Consider the following 11,830-nt stretch of genomic DNA (forward strand, 5'->3'; position numbering starts at 1 on the left):
TGCTAGCTGCTCTGAGAAAAACAAAAAGAACCATGGCCCAGTCCTTCTTAGAAGCTCGCCATCTCTCCAAGGTACATGTGCTCAGGAAATATTGAACATTTGCAAAGAACTGATGCTTTTTCACTGTGGTGCTCAAGAAGACTCTTGAGAGTTCGTTGGAGAGCAAGGAGATCAAACAAGTCAATCCTAAAGGAAACCAAGCCTGAATACTCAATGGAAGGACTGATGCTGAAGCTGAAGCTCCAGTACTTTGGCCACCTGACGAGAAGAGCAAACTCATTGGAAAAGACCCTGATGCTGGGAAAGATTGAAGGCAAGAGGAGAAGTGGATGACAAAGGATGAGATGGTTGGATGGCATCGCTGACTCAATGGACATGGGTTTGAGCAAACTCCAGGAGATAGTGGAAGACAGGGAAGCCTGCCCTGCTGCAGTCCATGGGGTCGCAAAGAGTTAGACATGACTGAGTGACTGAACAACAACAGCAAACCATGAAACAAGGAAGAAAAGCGTGTGCTTGGGAACAATGCCGATCAAGGAGTTCCAAGCACAAGTGGGACTTGAACTGATGGGGGGAATAACTGAATGCTATGGTGGGAGGAGAAGGGAGGTGGTACAGGCCAGGCGGAAAGAGAGGACACGGGAGCTACAGGGACCAGGATCCTTGGTGGGTTCAGGTCAGCCCTTGTAGGGTAAGTGCTGGTCCAAATGCCTGAAAATCTGTGTGGGGTTGGGGGTGGATGTATTAAAGATCACAAAATGTTATTGGAAGGAGATGCATTCAGATCAGACCTGGCACAGTGTACAGCCACTGTTTCTCTAACATTTATGGACATCTGCCCATCCCCAGAAATGATGACCCAGAAATGTCAGGCCCAGATACCTGCCTATGGAAGCACCCCGGCTGATTCTGCTACAGGTGGTCTGTGGAACAATCTTTGAAATACAGCACTGTCCCTGTATTTCAACAGAGATACAAATACAACACAGTGTGTCCCTGACAGTGCTGGCTGGGTGGGTGAGTGGAGCAGGGCAGTGAAAGAAGTCTAAGCAGGTGGAGAAGCCCTTTGGGAAGTACTTTCTCCATCAGGATGTGTCCAGGCCCGAGAGCCTTCCCTGGGTGGATTCTGGGGAGAAGACAGTCCAGGAAAAAGGAAAGAGACAGGTTGATGCTGAGAAAAGACAAGGCATTTTTGGAAAGCAAAAGCTTGACCCACTTTTACTTTTTTTTTTTTAATCCAAAATACTGGCATTCAGTATTAGAGACATAATGTGTCCACTGGTGACCATAAGATAAACTGAGATCTCCAAGCAGCGTGCTTAAGGAACAAAGGCAGTCCCAGTTCTGACTTGTGCAAGTGGCCTGTTCTGACCTGTGCAAGTTCTGACCTGTCCAGTTGCTTGGGGCCATCCAGAGGAACTTTGTCATCTTTAGAGGAGGACAGAAAAGCCCCAGGCAGCATGGCATTTGAGAAAGACTTGGGAGAACTTAAGAGACTCTTTCAAACACAGGCTTATTTAGAGAGTTTTGGTTAAGGTTTCCTGTGTGACGTGAGTCAGCCGTCTCATCCACCTTCCCATCTGTGTTACTGGCCAGAGTGCTGGGTGGTTTCTGTGATGGGGCATGTGCTGAAGCCCTGAGTCTGGCCCCAGGCGGGCATGGGAGTTGGAGGACGCGCAGTCTGGCAGAGGGGATCTGGCCCATTCAGGCCACACTGTGTACCAGTTAGAGAGCACAGGTCGGCATTTCCGAGCATCGTCTCCAGTTGATCAGTTATAAGTGCCTGCCACGAGAAAAGGACAAGGTGGGCATTCAAAGGAAGAGATGACACGCAGTGCAGAAAAAATCAGGAAAGCCCTCTCTGGATCCTTCAACTCTCAGCCGACAAAACATGTTCAAATTACCCTAAAAAAAAGATGAATTTTTAAAAAAAGGCTTTCCTTCAATCCTGCATAGCCTTCAGCTCCTGCTTCATCCTCTTCTTTCTCCACAGAGTCAAGTTCCCCAGAATTATCTCCTCGCACTCTGCACTCTGCCTCTGCTGTCTCACCTGGCTTGTGGCCGCGTCTCCTCTGAGGCATCAGAGAACTCCACTGAGCCCCTGCCCCCATCCAGCCCTTCTTGTTTTACCTGCTGGGGTCCTGGGAGCCCCGTTCCTGAGCGTTTGCTCCTTGTTACTTTGCAGGCTCTTCATTTTCTTCCAGCTGCCCTATCCCTAAAATGTTGTTAAATTGGGGATTTTTTTTTTTTTTTTAGTTAGTGTATATTGAAAACATGCTTGTCAAATTCTTTAAGTATTATACATTCACTCCACACATACTTATTGAGCACTTTTTATGTGCCAGACTGGAAAAAGTCAGTTTTCATTCCAATTCCAAAGAAAGGCAATGCAAAAGAATGTTCAAACTACCGCACAATTGCACTCATCTCACATGCTAGTAAAGTAATGCTCAAAATTCTCCAAGCCAGACTTCAGCAAAACGTGAACCATGAACTCCCTGATGTTCAAGCTGGTTTTAGAAAAAGCAGAGGAACCAGAGATCAAATTGTCAACATCCGCTGGATCATGGAAAAAGCAAGAGAGTTCCAAAAAAACATCTATTTATGCTTTATTGACTATGCCAAAGCCTTTGACTGTGTGGATCACGATAAACTGTGGAACATTCTGAAAGAGATGGGAATACCAGACCACCTAACCTGCCTCTTGAGAAATCTGTATGCAGGTCAGGAAGCAACAGTTAGAACTGGACATGGAACAACAGACTGGTTCCAAATAGGAAAAGGAGTACGTCAAGGCTGTATATTGTCACCCTGCTTATTTAACTTCTATGCAGAGTACATCATGAGAAACGCTGGACTAGAAGAAACACCAGCTGGAATCAAGATTGCCGGGAGAAATATCAATAACGTCAGATATGCAGATGACACCACCCTTATGGCAGAAAGTGAAGAGGAACTAAAAAGCCTCTTGATGAAAGTGAAAGAGGAGAGTGAAAAAGTTGGCTTAAAGCTCAACATTCAGAAAACGAAGATCATGGCATCTGGTCCCATCACTTCATGGGAAATAGATGGGGAAACAGAGGAAACAGTGTCAGACTTTATTTTTTGTGGCTCCAAAATCACTGCAGATGGTGACTGCAGCCATGAAATTAAAAGATGCTTACTCCTTGAAAGAAAAGTTATGACCAACCTAGATAGTATATTCAAAAGCAGAGACATTACTTTGCTGACTAAGGTCCGTCTAGTCAAGGCTATGGTTTTTCCTATGGTCATGTATGGATGTGAGAGTTGGACTGTGAAGAAGGCTGAGCACCGAAGAATTGATGCGTTTGAACTGTGGTGTTGGAGAAGACTTGAGGGTCCCTTGGACTGCAAGGAGATCCAACCAGTCCATTCTGAAGGAGATCAACCCTGGGATTTCTTTGGAAGGAATGATGCTAAAGCTGAAACTCCAGTACTTTGGCCACCTCATGCGAAGAGTTGACTCATTGGAAAAGACTCTGATGCTGGGAGAGATTGGGGGCAGGAGGAGAAGGGGACGACCGAGGATGAGATGGCTGGATGGCATCACGGACTCAATGGACGTGAGTCTGAGTGAACTCTGGGAGATGGTGATGGACAGGGAGGCCTGGCATGCTGCGATTCATGGGGTCGCAAAGAGTCGGACACGACTGAGCGACTGAACTGAACTGAACTGAACTGATGTTGAAAACATGCTTGTCAAATTCTTTAAGCATTATACGTTCACTCCACACATACTTATTGAGCACTTTTTATGTGCCAGACACTGTTTTAAGTGATGGAGACACTTGCTGGACAAGATGAGTGAAGTCCCTACCACGAGTGCCTAATAAGAAGAGACAGAAAGCAGATAACTTCAGATGGTAATCAGTTTGCTCTGAAGAAAACAGGGTAGTGCAGTGGCATCATGCCTGAAATGAGGAGGTGAAAAAATGGAAAGAAGTTAGCATTCAGCCCTTGACCCTGAAACAAGGATTGACAAGCCCCCACAGCAAGCCAGCAGTCTGGAAAGACAGGTTTGACTCAAAACAGAAAGATTTTTACACTCTTTAACCTGTCATCAACAAAGTAAGAACCAGATGTGCCAGGCTTGATACTACAAAGACCTCCGGGTGTGATGGGGAAAGCCCTGCCCTGTGGGAGGAGTGACCACCTGCCCCTTGCACCTGGTGAAGGATGGAGAGGAGGGTGAGGAGGAAGCAGGGCACGATGCCCGTGCTGACATCCTTGCTCTCCACTCCTCAGGCTTGGAGGGGATGGCTGGATAGAAACATCTGCCTAGGACTTTCCTGGTGGCTCAGCCGTTGAATCTGCCTGCCAATGCAACTCCTGCAGGTTCGACCCCTGATCCGGGAAGATCCCACACGCGGCCGAGCAACTAAGCCCGTGCGCCACGGCTACTGAGTTTGTGCTCCTGAGCCCGAGTGCTGCAACTACTGAAGCCGGCGCGCTCAAGAGAGGCCACGCTCTGCAACAATAGGAGTCACTGCAGTGAGAAGCCCACACACACCGTGATGAGAGAGAAGCCTGGGCTCGCGGAAACTCGAGAAACACCTGCACAGCAACAAAAGACCCAGTACAGCCAAATAAATAAATAATTATTATTTTTTTTTAATCTGCCCAGGTGTGGGGGATGATGGGGCCTTCTGGAGGTTAGTAGGGAGGGTGGGCTGCCCGCCATCCAGTAGACGGGAGCCTGTTGACTCAGCTTCCATAAGCATCTCCCCCATCGTGTCCTCCATCCCCACTGCCCCTGCTAAAGTTCCTATAACCTTCTGGGGCCGGTCCAGCCAGCGGCATGCCTGCCCCGCACCCCCATTTATCCTTCACACCACAACCAGAGAGCGCCCCAGGGCGCGCGTATGCTCACCAATCCCTGTGTACTGGCGAGTTTACTTTTAGAATTTCTGGCTAGTGACCTGGTACTCGTTTTGCCACCTTCCATAAATGCACCGTTAAAATGGCCCTCAAAGTGAAAACATAAAGCCACTTAGCAGCTCCTTCAGGTGCTTTTATTTGGTATGAAACTGAGCAGCTTTGACTATGGCTTTGAAGAACCTGAGAAATGCGATGCAGTGGAGTGAGAAGCAGAAATTTAGTAAATATCGGGTTGGCCAAAAAGTCCGTTTGGGCTTTTCCATGGCAGCGTACCAAAAACCCAAACGAACTTTCTGGCCAACCCAATACATTTGTTTCCCAATCTGTACACTGAGGCACCCCAGGGCACTGCAGTGAATTCACACGGGTGGCACAGGATCTTTTAGTTTTTAAAAGCAATGTAATGGTCCAGGACATCTGTTACACACTGCTGAAAATCATTGTGAAGAGGAAATGAGGGGTGTGGTCCAATATGACTCCAGGTTGGAAAAGCTGTGCCGGGTCCCACAGGCACACACACTCCATTCGTAAGTCCTTGTGATTATAAATGAAATAAAAATATTTTTGCTCTCTATTTATGTGGCTTTTCTTTTTCCAAAATAATATGACGGCTAGTAAGTAGGACATTAATACTGAATAAGTTGTTCTGACCTAACTACTTAATAAAGAGAATTGTTAGTTATTTGTTTTCGTCTAGTTACACTGTGAAAAACATTTCTGATACACAAAGATTTCTGTGAACAGAGAGCATTTGGGGCTCTCTGATAAAACCTTTAGTTTAAAATTATGTCTTTCAGAGGATTAGAAACATACTTAAACACACAAATATCACCATCACTGGCAGCAGTACCAACAAAGAGGTATTGAGCTCCCAGCTCTGAACTCTGAAACAGCTGCGTGTTTCCATGAAATGCTTTTAAAGTCTTGCAGTTTTTTGGAGGAAATATATTCAAAGTTAAAAAATAGCATTTACTCAATTTTTTTAGAATGATTTCTTACGTGAGTTGATTCATTCAAATCAACCCCCAACAGCTCTTCTCAATTATAAGGGAATAAGGAAAATTATTGTCACCTTGAATGTTTCAGGTATATTATCATTATTGCTTTCGTGTTGGGCTAAAATGTGTATTTTGAGCTATCAATATGCCATCTGCATGGTACACGGGACACCCCTGTATAATCAAGCTGTACGTGATTAGTCTACCTGTTTAGAGAAAAAGAATTTCATTCCACTGCTTTGTGCTATTATTACAGAAGTTGATCATGGTCATTTCTTTCCTGGTACATTGTCGGTCATACATATTGGTTACTTGGACTACAACCCTTGGCTCCAACTGGAATCCACCTCATCTCTTCCAGCAGATTGTCTAAGTGTTACTCTCTTTTAATTGACTTGTATTCAGCAACCATATATAATGTATTTGGTAGAATTAAACTAAGGTTTTTCTTGGAGGGTTTGTGCGTGCGTGCGTGGAGGCTCAGTCCCTCAGTCACGTCAGACTCTTGGCAACCCTATGGACTGTAGACCACTAGGCTCCTCTGTCCATGGAACTTTCCAGGCAAAAATACTGGACTGGGTTGCCACTTCCTACTTCAGGGGATATTCCTGACCAAGGGATCAAACGTGCATCTCTTGTGTCTCCTGCAATGGCAGGCTGATTCTTTGCACCACCTGGGAAGCTCTTGGAGGGTTCACATTTACTTAAAAGTAGATGTTTCATGATACTGAAATGGTTTTATGACCAATAGTGATCCTCAGTGTTTCCAGGCTCTCAAATAGTATCATTATGACCCAGAATTCTGGTAGCTCCGTTGTGGATTTGGTGGTGTTCTGGAGGACACACTATTATTTGCAGAGGAAAACCTTGCCTCTGCTCACAAACACCTCCTTGACCTCCCTGGGAGGCCAGTAGCCACTGGGAGTACCCATCTGAAAAATGTCGTTGCATAACAAGAGACTACCATTTAAAAGTCAAATCTGTGATTTTGGCAGGATTCCCATCCCCTCCCCAAGCAAAACAGGAAAATAATAGAAAGCCCACCCACCTAATAATGGGACCCCATATGTGCCAAGGTCAGTAAAATGTTTTTTCTTTAAAATGGATTCAGGGACTTCTCTGGTGGTCCAGTGGTTAAGACTGCATTTCCAATGCAGGGGGCACAGGTTTGATCCCTAGTTGAGGAACTAAGATCCCACATGCCAAAAATGAATAAATAAATACAAATTTTAAAATGGGTCAGACCACACTGGTCTCAGAGGAAAGGAAGGAGCTTCTCCTGGGGAGAGACACTCACTAGTAGGTATGATGATGATTAGAGCGGCTCACCAGGGACAATGTTGACAAAGGAGTCAGAATTGTAGAAACCACTGTCACTTCCCCCTGGGACTGGGAACACCCTTCCCCTCTCCCCGCCCCACCCCGCACCATTCTTCAGCCTTTCTGAGGCTGGGTGACTGCCCAGCAGGCCAAGCCCCAGGCTCCAGTAGAGTCAGATCTGGGACACTGTGGGGAGACTGGCAAGAAGGGTGAGAGGGGGTAGAGATTTTTCTAGGATGCAGAATGGCATTGCAGGTGAATTTCTATCACAAAAAAGTATGTACATATTTTGTGAATCTTGATATTTAGGGTCAAATGCTTTCTAGAAGGGTCTGTACCAGTTCCCCTTTTGTTATCCCCCTAACCTACTGATAGGTCACCTCCCAGGCTGTGTTAACAAGGGCAACTGCTGTGGGCACAGGGCCCCAGGCCACCTGCAGCCCAGGGAGCCTTCGTGAGGCCCTTCCAGGGCTCTGAGAGCCAGACTGTGGAACCAGTTCCCAAGGGGATCCTCTCCCATCATCTGCTTAGTTCAGCAAATATTCCCTGAGCCCTGGAGATGGTCCTTGTGCAAGATCAGCTTTTTCTGGACATGAATGTCCTTCAACATGTTAATAGACTTACTATGAAAAAAAATACAGGTCAAATAAACTTGGGACGAGCTGCATGGTAAACCTTCCTGCAGACTCCTTGGTATATTAAAGATCCCATGAGTTCTGTGGAAAGAAGACCCTTTGACAGTGGTTAGCCTAGCACTTCTCCACACAGGGGATCTCACCTCTCAGGCCCAACTTGAGGCAGAGAGACAGTTGGGAGGCACCAGGCGACATAAAGACAAGAGTCTCACCTCTCACCTCTGGCCTTCGAGAGCAATCAAGTTAGCTCAGTGAGACTTTGACTGTGAGGCACAGGTGGGAATTCTGGAGTCACTGGGAGATCAGAGGACCAGAGAGTCCTGGAACTAGAGATGAGGGAAAGGGGGTCTCCAGGCGGGTGATACATGAGGGGCAGCTCAGATGACCCGGGCCCTCTCTCCCCAATGCCCACCCCCAGTTGAAAATGAATCCAGCAGTATTCTGCCATCCTGCTGAGAGATAGGCCATGAGCATCACAGCCTCTGCCAAGGCTGATTCACCTCCCTCTGTTCCCTCTCAACCTGGAAACCTCACCAGAGAAGCAATCCCCCACACCTCCATGCTCCTCCTCCTTCAGGTTGTCTTTGTTCATGGAAGCCTGGTTGGCCTTGGAGACTGGAGCCTGGAGCCCTGTATTCTCGTGTATGACTCAGAGACCACAAAAAACCCAACGTGAACCAGCCTAAGCTAAGAAGAAATTTACTGACATGTATAATTAACAAGTCAAAAGATTGTTCTAGCTTCAGGCATGGCTAGACTCAGGGGCTCAAGCAATGTCATCAGAAAACTCAGGGTTCCTCTGCTTCTTGGCTCAACACTGCTGCTATCCATGTGGGCTGCAGCCTCAGCTTCTTACTCAGCTGCCCAAGTTCAATGCCCAAGGCTCAGAATCAAGAATCAAGTTTGTTCTCTTCCCAGCAACTCAGGCAAAAATCTCAGGGCTCACTCTGATTGGATCAACTTGAGCCAATCTGTTTAGCCAGAGGGGGCCTCCAGGCACTGATTGGCCAGGACCAAACCACATCCTTCCTGTGAGGCTTGATTAAGATTGGGAGAGGGGAAATTATCCAGGAGGCAGACTGGACAGTTTCAGATTATTGCCAAGAGAACAGTAAAGACTGCTGGTCGCAAAAACAACAGATGTCCCCAGTACCTTCTGGAATCTTCACTAGCATCTGCTTCCTTCCTTCCTGCTTCACTAGCATCTGCTTGCTGCCAAGAGCCTCACAGCTGGGCCCCAGCATGGGTGCATGTGAAATGAGCTTGTCTCAAATGACCACCTGGCACTTCATGTTGCTATGGGCAGCAGCCTTGATGAAAAGCTCCCGAGGGCACATACACCCTTCTAACTGGGTTCTTGGCTATGCCCAAAACTTCGTGGAATCCCACAACAGTCACTGGCTGCTAGGCCATCTCCATAAATAATGCACATATCGTTCACCCAGTATATAAGTTCAATGTCCCAGGCAGTTTTAGAATGTTTCACCTCTATTTCCTTATTTGAGCCTTCATCACCTCTCTGAGCTCAGACCAGACCCTGTGGGCATAGACTGAGGTCTCCATAGGCTGAGGATAGCCCTGTCCTTGCCTACAAAGGGTTGAGGTTGGGAGGGACAAGCAGCCACACAGCAGAACTGCACCAGCTCAAATAAAGCTGTTACCGGGGTTTTCATCCTCACAAAACAACTTCCACCAGGAGGGACCAAAGTGGCCAGGGACCTGAGGCAAGCAGGACTGGCCTGCATCCAGGACACAGGAGGCCACAGGGGAGACTGGGCATCAGGGTCCTGGAAGGACTGGGACCTGGGAGGCCTTTGGGCCCTTGGGCCAGCAACGGAGCTGTGGAGAGGTGACCCCAGCTCCTGGCCCTCAGGCCTGGGGCAGCCTGGAAGGGAGGCAGAGTTCCAGAGAGTACAGCTGGGAACCCCCGCCCCTACCCCAAAATCCAATCAGTTGAGGCACTAGAGCCTCATCAGAGCAGCAGCCACTGTGTGGAGTCCTACAATAGGGCCCAGAGGTGGCCAAAAGCTATGCCTGCCCTAGGAGGACACTGCACTCCATGCATTTCAACAGAACTAAACAAGAGAGAGGGTGTCCCTGGTATTCAGCTGGTAAAGAATCTCCCTGCAGTGCAGGAGACCCCGGGTTCAATTCCTGGGTCGGGAAGATTCCCTGGAGAAGGGAACGGCAATGGACAGAGGAGCCTTGGCGGGCTACAGTTTACAGGGTCGCAAAGAGTCAGACATGACTGAGTGGCTAACACTTTCAAACAAGAGGGAGTTTGAAACAAGAGGGTCCAGAATCCAGGGGACTCCCATGACTACAGAGGAGCCAACTCTGGCCTCAGCTCTGGCTCTGGGAGGCCTGCAGTCTGCACTCCAGGAAAAAAAGGATAAGAACCCTGAGATGGGCCATCAGCTGTCCAGAGGGAAGGCTTGGGAAATGACCATCGACCTTCACGTCTGACTGGGGTTCCAGCAACAGAGAAGGAGGAAGTTCTTGTTTTTGGCCCAGGCTGTGTTTGCTAGGGGCCAGGGCCCAGAATGGCTCTTTCCTGGAAGGGGCTGAACACAAGAGAGCCACATGCAGTTTCTCTATGTCCACCAGGGGGCGCCCATCCCCCACAAATCTTCCAACTTGGGGTCCCTGGGCATCCTGTCCTTTCCCTTGGAGAGAACTTGAATAGGATCCAGGCGACACTGTACCCCGAGGACACGTTCCAGGCAGTGATAAATTGTGTACTAAACTCAGGACTACAGAGAAGTGGGTTCTGCTGAAGGTAGTAGGGGCTGTTCCAGACCAAACCTTTGGAGGGGTGAGCAGTACAGATGGGAAAATGAGTGTGGTGAGCTCACAGTGCAGACTTAAGACCCTAGGAAAGGCAGCTCTGGGCCATGGCACACACCTCATGCTAGTGTTGCCTTCAGGCAGAGTAGAAGATGGAAGCCCAGCAGGGCTCAGTTATTTGCCCCACAGTAACCTGGGATTTCTTTGGAAGGAATGATGCTAAAGCTGAAACTCCAGTACTTTGGCCACCTCATGCAAAGAATTGACTCATTGGAAAAGACTCTGATGCTGGGAGGGATTGGGGGCAGGAGGATAAGGGGACGACAGAGGATGAGATGGCTGGATGGCATCACTGACTCGATGGACGTGAGCCTGAGTGAAGTCTGGGAGTTGGTGATGGACAGGGAGGCCTGGCGTGCTGCGATTCATGGGGTCGCAAAGAGTCGGACACAACTGAGCGACTGAACTGAACTGAACTGAACCACCTTTATGGCAGAAAGTGAAGAGGAACTAAAAAGCCTCTTGATGAAAGTGAAAGAGGAGAGTGAAAAAGTTGGCTTAAAGCTCAACATTCAGAAAACTAAGATCATGGCATCCGGTCCCATCACTTCATGGGAAATAGATAGGGAAACAGTGGCTGACTTTATTTTGGGGGGCTCCAAAATCACTGCAGATGGTGACTGCAGCCATGAAATTAAAAGACACTTACTCCTTGGAAGGAAAGTTATAACCAACCTAGACAGCATATTAAAAAGCGGAGACATCACTTTGTCAACAAAGGTCCATCTAGTTAAGGCTATGGCTTTTCCAGTGGTCATGTATGGATATGAGATTGGACTATGAAGAAAGCTGAGTGCCGAAGAATTGATGCTTTTGAACTGTGGTGTTGGAGAAGACTCTTGAGAGTCCTCACACCACACATGAGGCTCCTCTGTGGAACCCTCACACCACACACATACACGAGGCTCAGCTGTGGACCCCTCACACCACACATGAGGCTCCGCTGTGGACCCTGTCACACCACACACGAGGCTCCTCTGTGGACCCCTCACACCACACACATACACGAGGCTCTGCTGTGGACCCTGCCACACCACACATGAGGCTCCGCTGTGGACCCTGTCACACCACACACGAGGCTCCTCTGTGGACCCCTCACACCACACACACGAGGCTCCTCTATAGACACCC

The sequence above is a fragment of the Oryx dammah genome, unplaced genomic scaffold (assembly GCF_014754425.2).
Source record: "Oryx dammah isolate SB20612 unplaced genomic scaffold, SCBI_Odam_1.1 HiC_scaffold_27, whole genome shotgun sequence".
In the NCBI taxonomy this organism is placed as follows: Eukaryota; Metazoa; Chordata; class Mammalia; order Artiodactyla; family Bovidae; genus Oryx; species Oryx dammah.